At 44.5% G+C, this 12752-nt stretch overlaps 1 long non-coding RNA gene across 1 annotated transcript; it reads right to left on the reverse strand.

Annotated features, from left to right (window-relative positions):
• Positions 1-3320: 3320 nt before the first annotated feature.
• Positions 3321-8389, reverse strand: LOC128110476 (uncharacterized). The gene is made up of 3 exons (XR_008218222.1): positions 8021-8389; positions 4694-5035; positions 3321-3598 (listed from the first exon to the last, which is right to left on the reverse strand). It is a non-coding gene; the product is annotated as an uncharacterized LOC128110476 (long non-coding RNA).
• Between the last annotated feature and the right edge of the window lie 4363 nt (positions 8390-12752).

The following is a 12752-nucleotide window of genomic DNA, read 5'->3' on the forward strand; positions in this document are numbered from 1 at the left end:
AAAAATCGGTGGTGGCGCACGCCTTTAATCCCAGCACTCGGGAGGCAGAGCCAGGCGGATCTCTGTGAGTTCGAGGCCAGCCTGGGCTATCAAGTGAGTTCTAGGAAAAGGCACAAAGCTACACAGAGAAACCCTGTCTCGAAAAACCAAAAAAAAAAAATTCCTTTAAAAAATAAGATAATTCTGAAACTAAAAGAAGTAATTAAACATATTGGAAGAAAGTTGATAACAGAAAAATTAAGAGATAGTACAAGTCTTTAATGCCAGCACTCCGAAAGCAGAGGCAGGCAGGTCTCTGAGTTTGAGGCCAGCCAGGGCTACACAGAGAAACCCTGTCCTGAAAAAACAAAACAATTTTAAAAGTTAAGAGCAGGAGAATATGCTTTAGAACACAGATAACCATCAGATAGGAGAAAAATCACTAACTGATAAAGCAGAATTATATACAAATGCTTTTTATTTTTTTATTTATTTTTTATTTTATTTATTTTTTTATTTTTTTGGTTTTTCGAGACAGGGTTTCTCTGTGTAGTTTTGCGCCTTTCCTGGAACTCGATTTGTAGACCAGGCTGGCCTCGAACTCACAGAGATCCGCCTGCCTCTGCCTCCCGAGTGCTGGGATTAAAGGCGTGCGCCACCACCGCCCGGCTTACAAATGCTTTTTAAATTATAATGGAGTGTCAACCCATACACTCACCATAAATTGAAAATACTTGGTTTAAACACATAATGCACCTAATCTACCAGACATCATTGCTTTTAGCTTAGCCTACTTTGAACATATTCAGAATAACTATATTAACCTGTAGTTAAACTTACCTATCACAAAGCCTATTTTATAATAAAGCGTTGAATGTCTCATGTAATTTATTCTTGTATCCAAAATAAACTCCATCAACATTTCAGCTGTTTTCCCTTGTGATTTCACAGTTCACGAGGAACTGTGACAGCTGCCCAGCATTCCAAGGGGGGTCTCACCCTGCACATGGCTAGCCTCAGAAGACCGAAATTCAGATCCAAAGTACGCTTTTTACTAAATACCAGTTGCTTTTACACCGTACTACACGGAAACTTCTGAAGCTGAACCGTCCTAAGTTTCTGCCCATCTGTTTGCAGAAGTAGCTGAATTTGAGGAAGTGGAACAGAGCGTGTCTGAGTGGTCACTGTGAAAACGAGAGGAGGCTGGGAGTCGGGAAACAGAGGAAGGAGGAAGGGCGCTCCAGGAAACTGGTGGGCAAGAATTCCAACAGCTCCACTCATCCCTGGAGCGGGACTCAGCAAGCCAAGTGTGGGATCAGAGCAAGAAGCAGAGAAGGTCTAGGTAAGGGAGGAGGGAACTTCAGAGTCAAGGAGTTAAGCATGCTCACAAAAGATGGGCAGGAGGGCTGCAGATACAGCACAGTGCTTCAGAGCACTCCTTGTTCTTGAGGGCGATCTGGGTTCTAGTCCCAGAAGGGGCTCACAACCATTCCTAACTCCCCTGCCAGGGGATCCGGCTCCTTTTTCTGGCCTCTGAAGACACAAGGCATATACACACAGTGCATGTATACCTACACAGGCAAAATAACTCATACATGTAAATAAAATCTTTGAAGAGAGAGGGGTGGGAGAGGGAGGCCAGGCATGGTGGTACATGACTTGGATGACTTGGGAGAGAGAGGTAGGCAGATCCCTGTGTGTTCTAGGACAGCCTGGTCTACATATTGAGTTCTAGGATAGCCACGACTACATGAACAGGCCTTGTATTGAGAGAGGGAGAGGGAGAGGGAGAGGGAGAGGGAGAGGGAGAGGGAGAGAGAGAGAGAGAGAACAAGGAAGGAAACAACCACTGTGAAAGGACATTTTGTTAAAGACGAGGAATGGGGACCCCCTCACCCTGTCATGGAAAGGCAAGAGATAGAGTTATAAAAGCAGAATAGCTAAACCTTTTAGGATGAGCTTGAGGCACTGGGGGCCACAGTGTGGATGAATTTTCTCTATGGTTTCTGCACAAAAACACATGCATTTCTCAAAATAGGCACAGTGGCACTATTTTCTACCTTCAACCATCTAAACCACACATCTTTACTCTCATACTTCTGCTGGAATTTTATAAAAACAAAAACCTGTAACCTTTGAGCTGAGTCTTACTCCTGTGAGCTGAGTCTCTTAAACCTAGTCCAATTCTGCTCTGGAAAACTCCAGAACAATCCAGAATTTGGAAAACAGACAGGTAAGTTTCTCATCCATTTAACGAAACTAAGTTGATCTATAGGTGTCAGCTACTTTCCAGTAATGTCTGAGTGAAACAAAGCCACACACTATAATTAAAATTCCTTGGCTTTCCTGTTTCCATCCTGTGTTAGGCATATATATATATATGGCCGTGTTATAAACATATTTATGGGGTCATCGAGAAGGCTCAGTGGGTAAGAGCACTTGCTGCCAAGACTGCGTTTGACCCTGGAACAGCGATGGCAGACCGAGAGAACTGACTGCTGGAAGCTGTCCTCTGACTTCCACAGGTGGCACACAAGCATATACTCACATATTCTCTCTCTTTCTCTCAATGTGGAAATGCCTGAATAAAGAAATCAGTGCAAGGAATATATTCGTGTGTATTGTCATAAACGGCTCTGTGCACACTGTGGACTGTGTCTTTCTTAGCCTCTCTACCGCGGTTTTTGCTGGGAACACTCTTTATAACAGTAATTACGAGTCTCCGATGCTCTACCTTCAAAAGTGCTTACCGCTGCATTAGTTTTTCACGTGTAATCTCCCATCTCAGCTTGGTTAGGGATGCATTATCACCCCTCGACTGTAGAAGAGGAAAGAGTAGTCAATCACTAGTGACCTACTCAAGGTCGTACCATTTGTTGGGAGGTGAGTTTTTAAACTTCAGATGTGTTTTGACACTTCCTGACATATACTTTCTTTTGTTTTTGTTTTTTAGACATGCTTGCCCTCTCTCTCTCTCTCTCTCTCTCTCTCTCTGTGTGTGTGTGTGTGTGTGTGTGTGTGTGTAGGCCTGGCTGTCCTGGAACTCCATATACAGCCCAGGCAAGCCTTGAACCTACAGAGCTATGTCTGCCTCAATCTCCCTAGTGCTGGGATACATACTTTCTCTTTATTATAAGAAGTGAGACTTTTGGTAATTTCTAGTGAAAATACTCTTTTTATTTTTGTCTTAGGTATTGAACCCCGGGCCTCATGCATTGTTGTGTGAGAGATTCTTCCTAAGGAGACTCAAAACACACACACACACACACACACACACACACACAGCCCTAGCTAACCCAGAAAGGAAGCCAGACAGATCAAAATATGTATACACTGAAGTCTAACTTAGTAAACCAATGAGTTTTATTGGGTTCCTTACAGGAATGTGGGGGAGGGGTCACTTACAGGAGCAGAAATGACTCAAAGACAGCTGAGTCACCAAGGCCCGGCATGGGTTGCAGCTCACAACATCAGGAAACCGGAAGCACACAGCAGTCTGCAGGCAGCTTAACAAGTTGGAGAGTCCTTTCCAGGTGGCTCAGTTGGTCTGAGCATCTTCTAGTTAGTTAAGCTGGTCATTGCTTCTAGGCAGTTAGACCCCTGCTTCTCTTTACTATTCCTGGGGAGTCAAGTGGGGGGAGCTAGTGAATCTAGTCAGTTTCAGGGACTTCCTGAGGTATTTTGAATTGTTTACTTCCTCTCTGAATCAACTTCTCTGGTGTACTTCACCTTCCCTTAGAACATACTGTTATTTTCACCTACATGTAAAACATCCTATCTTAATAAGTTTCCCTCCAGCATGGATCGTTCTAAACTGAGAGGAAACTGTTGTGTAACATGCATGCTTAGCACACACTGTAAGGCTGGGTTGTACCCACAACCCCTAAACATGTTTCTATAGTGTGTTGCTAGAGTTTTCCTGCCTGGCCCACAGTCAGGACAAATCTCTCTCACCTGCCAGTCCCACAGCCGCTCAAACCTGACCAAGTAAACACAGAGACTTATATTGGTTACAAACTGTATGGCCGTGGCAGGCTTCTAGCTAACTGTTCTTACAACTTAAATTAATCCATTTCCATTAATCTATACCTTGCCACGTGGCTCGTGGCTTACCGGCATCTTCACATGCTGTTTGTCATTGTGGGCTGGCAGTGTCTCTCTGGCTCAGCCTTCCACTTTCCAGCTTTATCCTCCTCCTTGTCCCGCCTACACTTCCTGCCTAGCCAATGGCCAATCAGTGTTTTATTTATTGACTAATTAGCAACACATTTGCCATACAGAACATCCCACAGCAATAGTGTTTACTAGAAAAGGGATCTCTGTAACGCCCCCCTCTTTTTTTTTTCTTGTAAATAATCAACAAAGGGAAAATGGCCACAATACATAAATGAACTTTGCTGGGCAGTTTTATGTCAACCTAACGGGAGCTAAAGTCATCTGAGAGGAGGGAACTTTTAGCTCCTGTCCTGACTTCCTTTAGGGATGGACTACGGTGTGGAAGTGTAAGCCAAATAAACCCTTTGTGTCCCAACCTGCTTTGGTCACGGTGTGCCATCACAGCAACAGAAACCCTAGCTAAGACATGAGCAATACTTTCTGACTTTCCAAAAGGACATTAACTTTAATATTTTACCGCTGCAATCTAGGGCTTATTAAGCACATTTCCTTTTGCCAAACATATCGATAGTTTGGTTTTTTGAAAATGATTTTTTACCTTTCCTCATGTATCTGTCGAGGAGGCAGGGGTGTGCACGACCCAGCACACATGTAGAGGTCAGAGGACACCTTGCAGGAGTCAGCTCTCTCATTCTGCAGTGTGGGTCCCGAATGAACATCGACTCAGGTCACTGGGCTTCCCGGCAGGGGCCTTTTCCGGCCGAGCCACCTTATCAGCTGTGTAACAGTTTGTATGAGATTATTGTTCTGGAGGCCAGGACAGTGGCACATGCCTACTTTCCCAGCACTCAGGAGGCTGAGCCAAAAGCAGTAAATTCTAGTTCAGCCCAAGCTACATGATGAGGTCCATATCTGTCTGGGCTGCAGAGTAAAACCCTGTCTCAAAAAAAAAAAAAGAAAATCAGACTAAACTAAACTAAACAAATAATAAATAAAGGAATGCCTCCTGGCAAGAGAGCTCAGTGGGCAGGAACACTTGCTGCACAGAACTGATGACCTGTGTTCAAGTCCCAGATCCCACACTGAAAGGAGAGTATCAACTCCCAAAAGTTGTCTCTGGGCCTCCACACAGGTGTTACGGCACACATGCACCCACACTCACACACATGCACCCACACTCACACACACATGCACACAATAATAATAATTAACAAAAATAAATAAAACTGTGGCAGAGCACAAGAACTCGTGCCTTTGATACCAGCATTTGGGAAGCAGATACAGGAGGGTCTCTGTGAGTCCGAAGCCAGCCTGGCCAACACGGCCAGTTCCAGGTCAGCAGGACCCTGTCTCAAACAAATGAATAAAAAACTAATAAAGGAATCAGAGTGAAAGTCCTAAGTGGTATATAAATTCAATACTGAGACGACTTAGCTCTTTCAATCCAGAGTATAATTGGACAGGACAACTGATTTGGGTGCCTCTAATCCTTTGAGGAAGGCTTCTTGATGTAATACTGGGGGTGGTTTCTGGCTGGGTAGGGTGATAGGCATCTATAATCATAGCACTAGGGAGTCTGTGCCAGAAGGATGATAACTTGAAGGCCAGGCTGGGCTACATACAGAATTTAAAGCCAAGTTAGATTACATAGCAAATCCCTGTCTCAAAAAAAAATTTTTGTCGAGTGTTGATATTCTATAGTAGACCTTAGTACACACCAGGAACAGCGAATCGGCCGGCTGCGTCTTTGAACATTTAAAGGTAAAGCTCAGGGGGTTAGGGTGTCCACACACAATCTGACCCTGGGCGGGAACTAATTGGCTCAGTGGGTCTGGGGATGAGGCGAATGGAAAGCAGGAATTCTGTCTATCACCTTCCCCCAGCCAACCAGTCTCTGGATTGAGAGTTGAAGAGGATTGTTTGAAATATGACGGCCAAGTTCCTTTCCACCTCCATCTCCACCAACCAAGGCGCAGCATCCTGCAGAAAGGGAGCCGAGGCCTGAAGCTTCTGGAAGACTAGTCAGAAGAACAGTCCTGTCTGGTGCAGATAAAACACCCTTTGTCTACATACAAACACACTGTCCCTTACCTAAACTCCCACTTGTATCTCTGGTCCCATGATGTAGTCGCTGATCCTACCCCTTTGGAACAGAAACACGGAAGTGTCAACTCTCTCTCTCTCTCTCTCTCTCTCTCTCTCTCTCTCTCTCTCTCTCTCTCTCTCTTTCTCTCTCTCTCTCCCTCAGGACACGCTCTCACTATGTAGCCCCGGCATCCTTAGAGCTGGCTAGGTAGACCAGGGTAGTATGGAACTCACAGAGATCCAGCTACCTCAGTAGAGTGTCCGCCACCCGCAGGGCTGGGATCAAAGGCCTGTGCCACAACACCCATCCTTGTCAAAGGCATTATTCTCAAATACTTCTGTCCTGTGGCAGGCCTCTGGGTGGTCTCTCTTGAAGGCTCCAGTCATCTGTCTCACCATGGGCTGCTGCGGAGTGTCAGGATCTTATGCACTGTGCGAGCTTCATGCGCTACAGCCCCAGCCCTAAGGTCTTAATTTTATTTGTCTGCTTTTGCTTTTTGAGATGAGGTCTCACTATGTAATCCTGGCTGTCCTAGAACTCACTTTGTAGACCAGGCTGGCCTCCAACTCACAGAGATCCATCTGCTTCTGTACTCCTGAGTGCTGAGATTAAAAGCCTTCACTAACACAAAGTTTTAATTTTGATGAAGTTCTTTTGGCTATACTTTTCATGTCATATCTGAGGTGTCCTAAGCAAACCTCATGCCTAATTTCTTCTGAAATTTCCTTCTAAGAGCTCTCGCTCTCTCTCTCTCTCTCTCTCTCTCTCTCTCTCTCTCTCTCTCTCTCTCTCTCTCTCCTCTCTCTCTCTCTATGTGTGTCAAGACTGGGTTTCTCTGTGTAATAGCCATGTTTGTCCTGGAGCTTGCTCTGTAGACCAGGCTGGCCTCGAACTCACAGAAATTTGCCTGCCTCTGCCTCCCTCCGGAGTGCTGGGATTGAAGTGTGTGCCACCACACCTGGCCACTTTGGATTAATTTTTTTAGTAAAGTGTAGATTAAAGGTCCAACTTCATTCTTATGCATTTAAATATCCATGTACTTTGTATCCCTAGACTTTATATTCCATGTGCATATATTTATTTTGTCACACATTTATGTTTGCAATAACTGCACCCTATATTTTCATTAAAAACTTTCATGTAGAGATAAAAAAATATTTTGTGCATTAAATTGTTAGTAAACTTACGATGTGGGCTGTCGAAAGGGAGAGATTTTTAACTCAATAAGACTGTTTCTGTAGACTATATAGGGTGAGTATAAATTGCACCACCTTATCTTAGCTGCTTAGAAAGGTATCAGTCAGCTTTGTGGTAAAAGAGGACACTAGAAGCCGTATTTTAAAACGGAGCAGTGAAAGAGATTGTTAGATAAAACATTAAAAAAAAAATAGTGTGTGCTTGAGTAAGATCCTGGCTTGTGCCATTATAGACTTTAATTAACTGAATCTAAGCCAGGCGTGGTGGTACACGCCCTTAATCCTAGCACTGGGAAGCAGGCGGTTCTCTGAGTTCAAGGCCAGCTTGGTCTACAGAGCGAGTTCCAGGACAGCAAGGGCTATACAGAAGAAATCCTGTCTCGAAAAACCAAAAAATAAAAATAAATATGTAAATAAATAAAATTGTAGTTCCAGCCGGGTGGCAGACGGGCACACCTTGAATCCCAGCACTCCGGAGGCAGAGCAGGTGTTTCTCGGGGCAGCCAGGGCTACACAGAGAAACCTTGTCTCGAAAAACAAAAACAAAGGAAACCCAACAACAACAACAAAAACAAAAAACGAAACTGAATCTAAAAGTACAGTCTGATAATCACGTGGAATAAGGGTTTTCTTGGCGGCTTACTGTAAGTCATTTTCGTTTTCTCCCCAGAGTTAACCCTTGGGACCTCGATGACTCTTAAAGAAAGCTGCGGCCACTCTCGGGCAGGCACCACGGACATCCCTCCCATCTGCATCCCTGCATCCTTGGCTGCGGTCCTCCTGGCTCCCCGGGGGCCGCAGGGCTGCCTTGCCGTCCTCGCTGCAGAAAACATTTGGAATGACTCCTGCTGACTCAAGGCAACGCTTTGCGGGGAGATCTAATTCTGCTTTTCCCATCCCAGAGATGCTCACCCCTACCGGGAGGGTAAACTGGGGCGGACGAGAGGAGCTCCTGGCTGATCTCGGCATCACCCGAGGAACCAAGCCCCGGCTCAGCTGGGGACAGGGGAAGGACCCGGAAATGTTTACAGGCTCAGCCTCTGAGGTTAGGCCTAGTCAGCGGGTTAACGACCCAGAGGGACAAATACCCTATCCTGTCATTTACGCAAATGCTGACTTCTGATTGGTGCGTTCCAAGAAGGCAGAGGCCACCTCGGTCAGTATGTGCTGGTGACTAAATATTCCGGCTTAGCTGATGATAGTTGAAAAAAAAAAAAAAAAAAAAAAGCAGAAAGGAACCTCCAAAGATTTTTATGCCTAAAGGCTCTTTCAGGCAAGGAAAATTACATAATATGTATGCTTTCAATGAATATCTGTAAAGCTAATTTTTCTACATGCTTACACGTAGCCCAAGTAGTAGCGAGGGCTCATGATACATAGGAAGAAGCCGAGGACTTGGATTCAGAACAAGTGCTGAGCCTTTGTCTTTTGAAGTAGCCGGCCTTAGGTGTAGGGTAAGTATATTGTGAAGTGGTATTTGTTAACTTTAAAACAGATTTGTCTGGTGTATTTGCCCTGGGGCTGCTGCTCTTGCAGAGGGTTGGATTCCCAGCACCCCACATGGCAGCTCACAACCCCGAGCAATGCAATCAAATGGTGCAGAGACAGAGGTGCGAGCACAACACCTAAAATAAAAATTAGTAAATGTTTCTTAAAAGTCACCCCTTTGTGGCCGTGTATTCCTTTAACAGTTTATTTTTTTTATATTTATCTATTTATTTATTTTGTTTGTTTGTTTTCCGAGACAGGGTTTCTCTGTGTAGCCCTGGCTGTCCTGGAACTCATTCTGTAGCCCAGGCTGGCCTCGAACCCACAGAGATCCGCCTGGCTCTGCCTCCCGAGAGCTGGGATCAAAGGCACGCGCCACCACCACCCGGCTCTTTAACAGCTTATTTGTATTTTTAATCTTTATAGTAAAATGACAATTTCCTTTGCTTTATTTGTAACTGGCGATCATTTTAAGTGTCTATGTTATTACCTGGTTATAGAATTAATTTTGGTGTCAGTGCAACCTCATGAAAATTTGTTATTTTCTATAAGCCATTATGATCTAGATACTAACTACCAACTGAATGGTGGCGGCTGCTTTCTGTTTGGATGGGGATGCTTACTATCCAGTCTATTCTCTGACTTGGGGAAGAAGATAAAGATGTATTAATTCTTAAGTAATTTGTCTGTTTCTCTATAAAGAACATTCAGGGGCCATTGAGATGTCTTGATGGATAAAGGTACTTGCCACACAAGCTCGATGACCTGACTCTGATCTTCCTACCCCACATAAAGGTAGAAGGAGAAAATGGACTCCACAAAAATATTGTCCTTCAACTTCCACGCATGGGTCATGGCACATGCCCTCTGCCTCTGCTAATATTAATAAAGAATATTAGAGTCAAACATAGGATAGGCAGGATGACTGCCAAGAGGTCAAGGTCAGTCTGGACTACATTGGGAGACTGTCTTAGGGTTTCTATTGCTGTGGAGAGACCACCACCACGGCAACTCTTATAAAGGAAAACATTACATTTCAAAGGTTTAGTCCATCATCTTATTGGCGGGAAGCATGGCAGCACACAGGCAGACATGGTGCTGGAGAAGGGCCTGAGAGTTCTCACATCTTGACCCGAAGGCAACAGGAAGTAGTCTGAAACACTGGGCATGGCTTGAGCATATACGAGACCTCAAAGCCTGCCTCCACTTCCTCTAACAAGGTCATACCTACTCTAACAAAGCCACACCTCCCAACAGTGACACTCCCTATGAAATTACAAGAGTGGCACAATTACATTCAAACCACCACAGAGATCTTCACTCAAAAATATTTTTTTTTTGTAAAAGAATATTCAAAGCTCTACTTTACTACTGAGGATCAAAAAAGAATATTCAAGCTCTACAAAACATAACCTACCTAATCACCAGCAGCAGGTGTTGGTCTGATACCACATTTAATATAATTTATAGGAACACAAAGACAAGCCAGGCAGTGGTGGTGCATGCCTTTAATCCCAGCACTGGGGGGGGGGGGGCAGAGGAAGGTGGATCTCTGAGTTCAAGGCCAGCCTGGTCTACAGAGCAAGTTCCAAGACAGCCAGAGCTACACAGAAACCCTGTCTCGAAAAACAAAACAACACACAAAACAAAGTCCCTTACGCAATCTTAACTTTGTTTGTTTGCTTGTTTTTGTTGTTTGTTGATTTATACAGGGTCTCACTGTATAGCTCTGCCTGCTAAGTTCTGGGACTAAAGGTGTGTGCCACTTTGTCCTGCTTTTTGTTTTATGAAGGGTTCTCCTGATTCCCCCTACCTCAGTCCCTCTAGTGCTGGAAATACAGGTCAACAGCCCCAGCAATTTTACCCCTTTGGTAACAACTTGTTTGTTAGAGCCACGGAGAGAGAGAACTGGAATGTGCCTATGAAAGGCGAAGACAGTAGAGAGGACCAGCCTGTCTGAGTCGGCCTGTGTCTGGAGGGACAGGTGGCCCAAGCTGCTGCAGTAGGAAGGTAGGGGAGGAAGCAGAAGGGTGAGGGGCATGTCACTGAGATGTCGGGGCCAATGCTGACATCTCATTAGGACCGACATGAGTCAGGAATGAAGATACCAAAAAGATGCTTTTCTAGACCAGAGACAAAGAACGTAGATGAGTCAGACCGCCCCGGGGGGAAAAGCACGGATGTCATCTCTGAGTCAGATTCTGTACACCAGTAAATGCATTCTGAAAACTCCAATGGCTTGATGACCAAGAGTTTTCCATGATCCTCACTGTCTTTAAAAAAAAAAAAAAATCTGCCGGGCAGTGGTGGCGCACGCCTTTAATCCCAGCACTCGGGAGGCAGAGGCAGGCGGATCTCTGTGAGTTCAAGGCCAGTCTGGCCTCCAAAGCGAGTTCCAGGAAAGGCGCAAAGCTACACAGAGAAACCCTGTCTCGAAAAACCAAAAAAAAAAATAAAAAAAAAAAAATTAAAAAAAAAAAAAAATCTGATGTTTACTGACTAGTTGGTCTGTGTAATCACCATTCTAAGCATTTTACTTGTATATATATATATATGAATCTTTGCAGTCACCCTGTGAAACGAGTTATTTATCTGTAGTTTGAGGACAACTGAGAATGATACAACAGAGGTTAGCCAGCTTGTCACAGTTCCTCATGCAGCCCAGGACGCTTGCCTCCGGAGTTTGCACGGCATATGCTGTGGGTCCCTACAATTTTAATTCATGTTTATAGTTTATTATTTTACTGAGCTCGGTCTAGGCTTGAAAGGGATGATTGGAGACTTGCATATCTTGTCCAGATATTAGCTATTTTAACTTTTGTTATGAGGAACACAATTAGAGAAAATTTTAAGGAAGTGTAATTGAAGGGAAGCAATTCTTTTTTTTTTGTTTTTTTGTTTTTTGTTTTTAGAGATAGGATTTCTCCACGTAGTTTTGGTGCCTGTCCTGGATCCCGCTCTGTAGACCAGGCTGGCCTGGAACTCACAGAGATCCACCTGGCTCTGCCTCCCGAGTGCTGGGATCAAAGGTGTGCGCCACCACCGCCCGGCCCTTGCAGCTACATCAAGAGATGGCCTCCTTCCTAAGGACTGGGATGAAGATTGCCATGTTTAGTGTTGTCCCACACCTAAATGACAGTTGATTTGATTAGTCTAGTGTGACAGCTTCCCGTTGTGGCCAGTAGGAGCCTTTCCCTAGGGACTGAAAAAGAAACACCTCTTTTTGTTTATTATTTAATTTCTAATAAATTAATTAGTGACAGGGCCTCACTGTGTAGCTCTGGGTGGCCCAAACTCACAATGTAGACCAGGCTGGCCTTGAACTCCCAAAGACCTGCTTGTTCCTGCCCCTCAAGCACCACCATGCCCAGTTAGTTTGTAAATTTGAGAGCTGTTAGGGTATCCTGTGGTTAGAGAGGCAGACGAACCCCATGGAGATGGCTCATTGGTTAGATAGAGACTCTTGCCACCAGCCTGAGGTGGGTCCTATGGTGAATAGAGAGAATTGATTCCCACATGTTGCCTTCTGACCTCCACATTCATGTATGGCATAGTATGGCACCACACACACACACACACACACACACACACACACACACACACACACACACACACACACACCACAATAAATTAAAAAAATTGTAATTTAAAAGGAAAGAGCCTGATTGTCAGTAGGTGGAGAGAAGCCCATGTATAAAGAGAGAGGAGACGAAAGAGGGCATGTCCATTCAGTATTCACGGGCTCCTTGTGTCCAGTTTCATTTGTGTCTGGCTTCTATGAGACACTTTTCTGCTTACATATTTTTAAATACTTTTCAAACCACTCCCCTGTGTTTAAAGTTTATTTGGTGTTAAAGCTGGCATGACACTTGGGTAGTTGGTTGCAT

Source organism: Peromyscus californicus, unplaced genomic scaffold (assembly GCF_007827085.1).
Source record: "Peromyscus californicus insignis strain IS unplaced genomic scaffold, ASM782708v3 Scaffold_15__1_contigs__length_86483966, whole genome shotgun sequence".
In the NCBI taxonomy this organism is placed as follows: domain Eukaryota; kingdom Metazoa; phylum Chordata; class Mammalia; order Rodentia; family Cricetidae; genus Peromyscus; species Peromyscus californicus.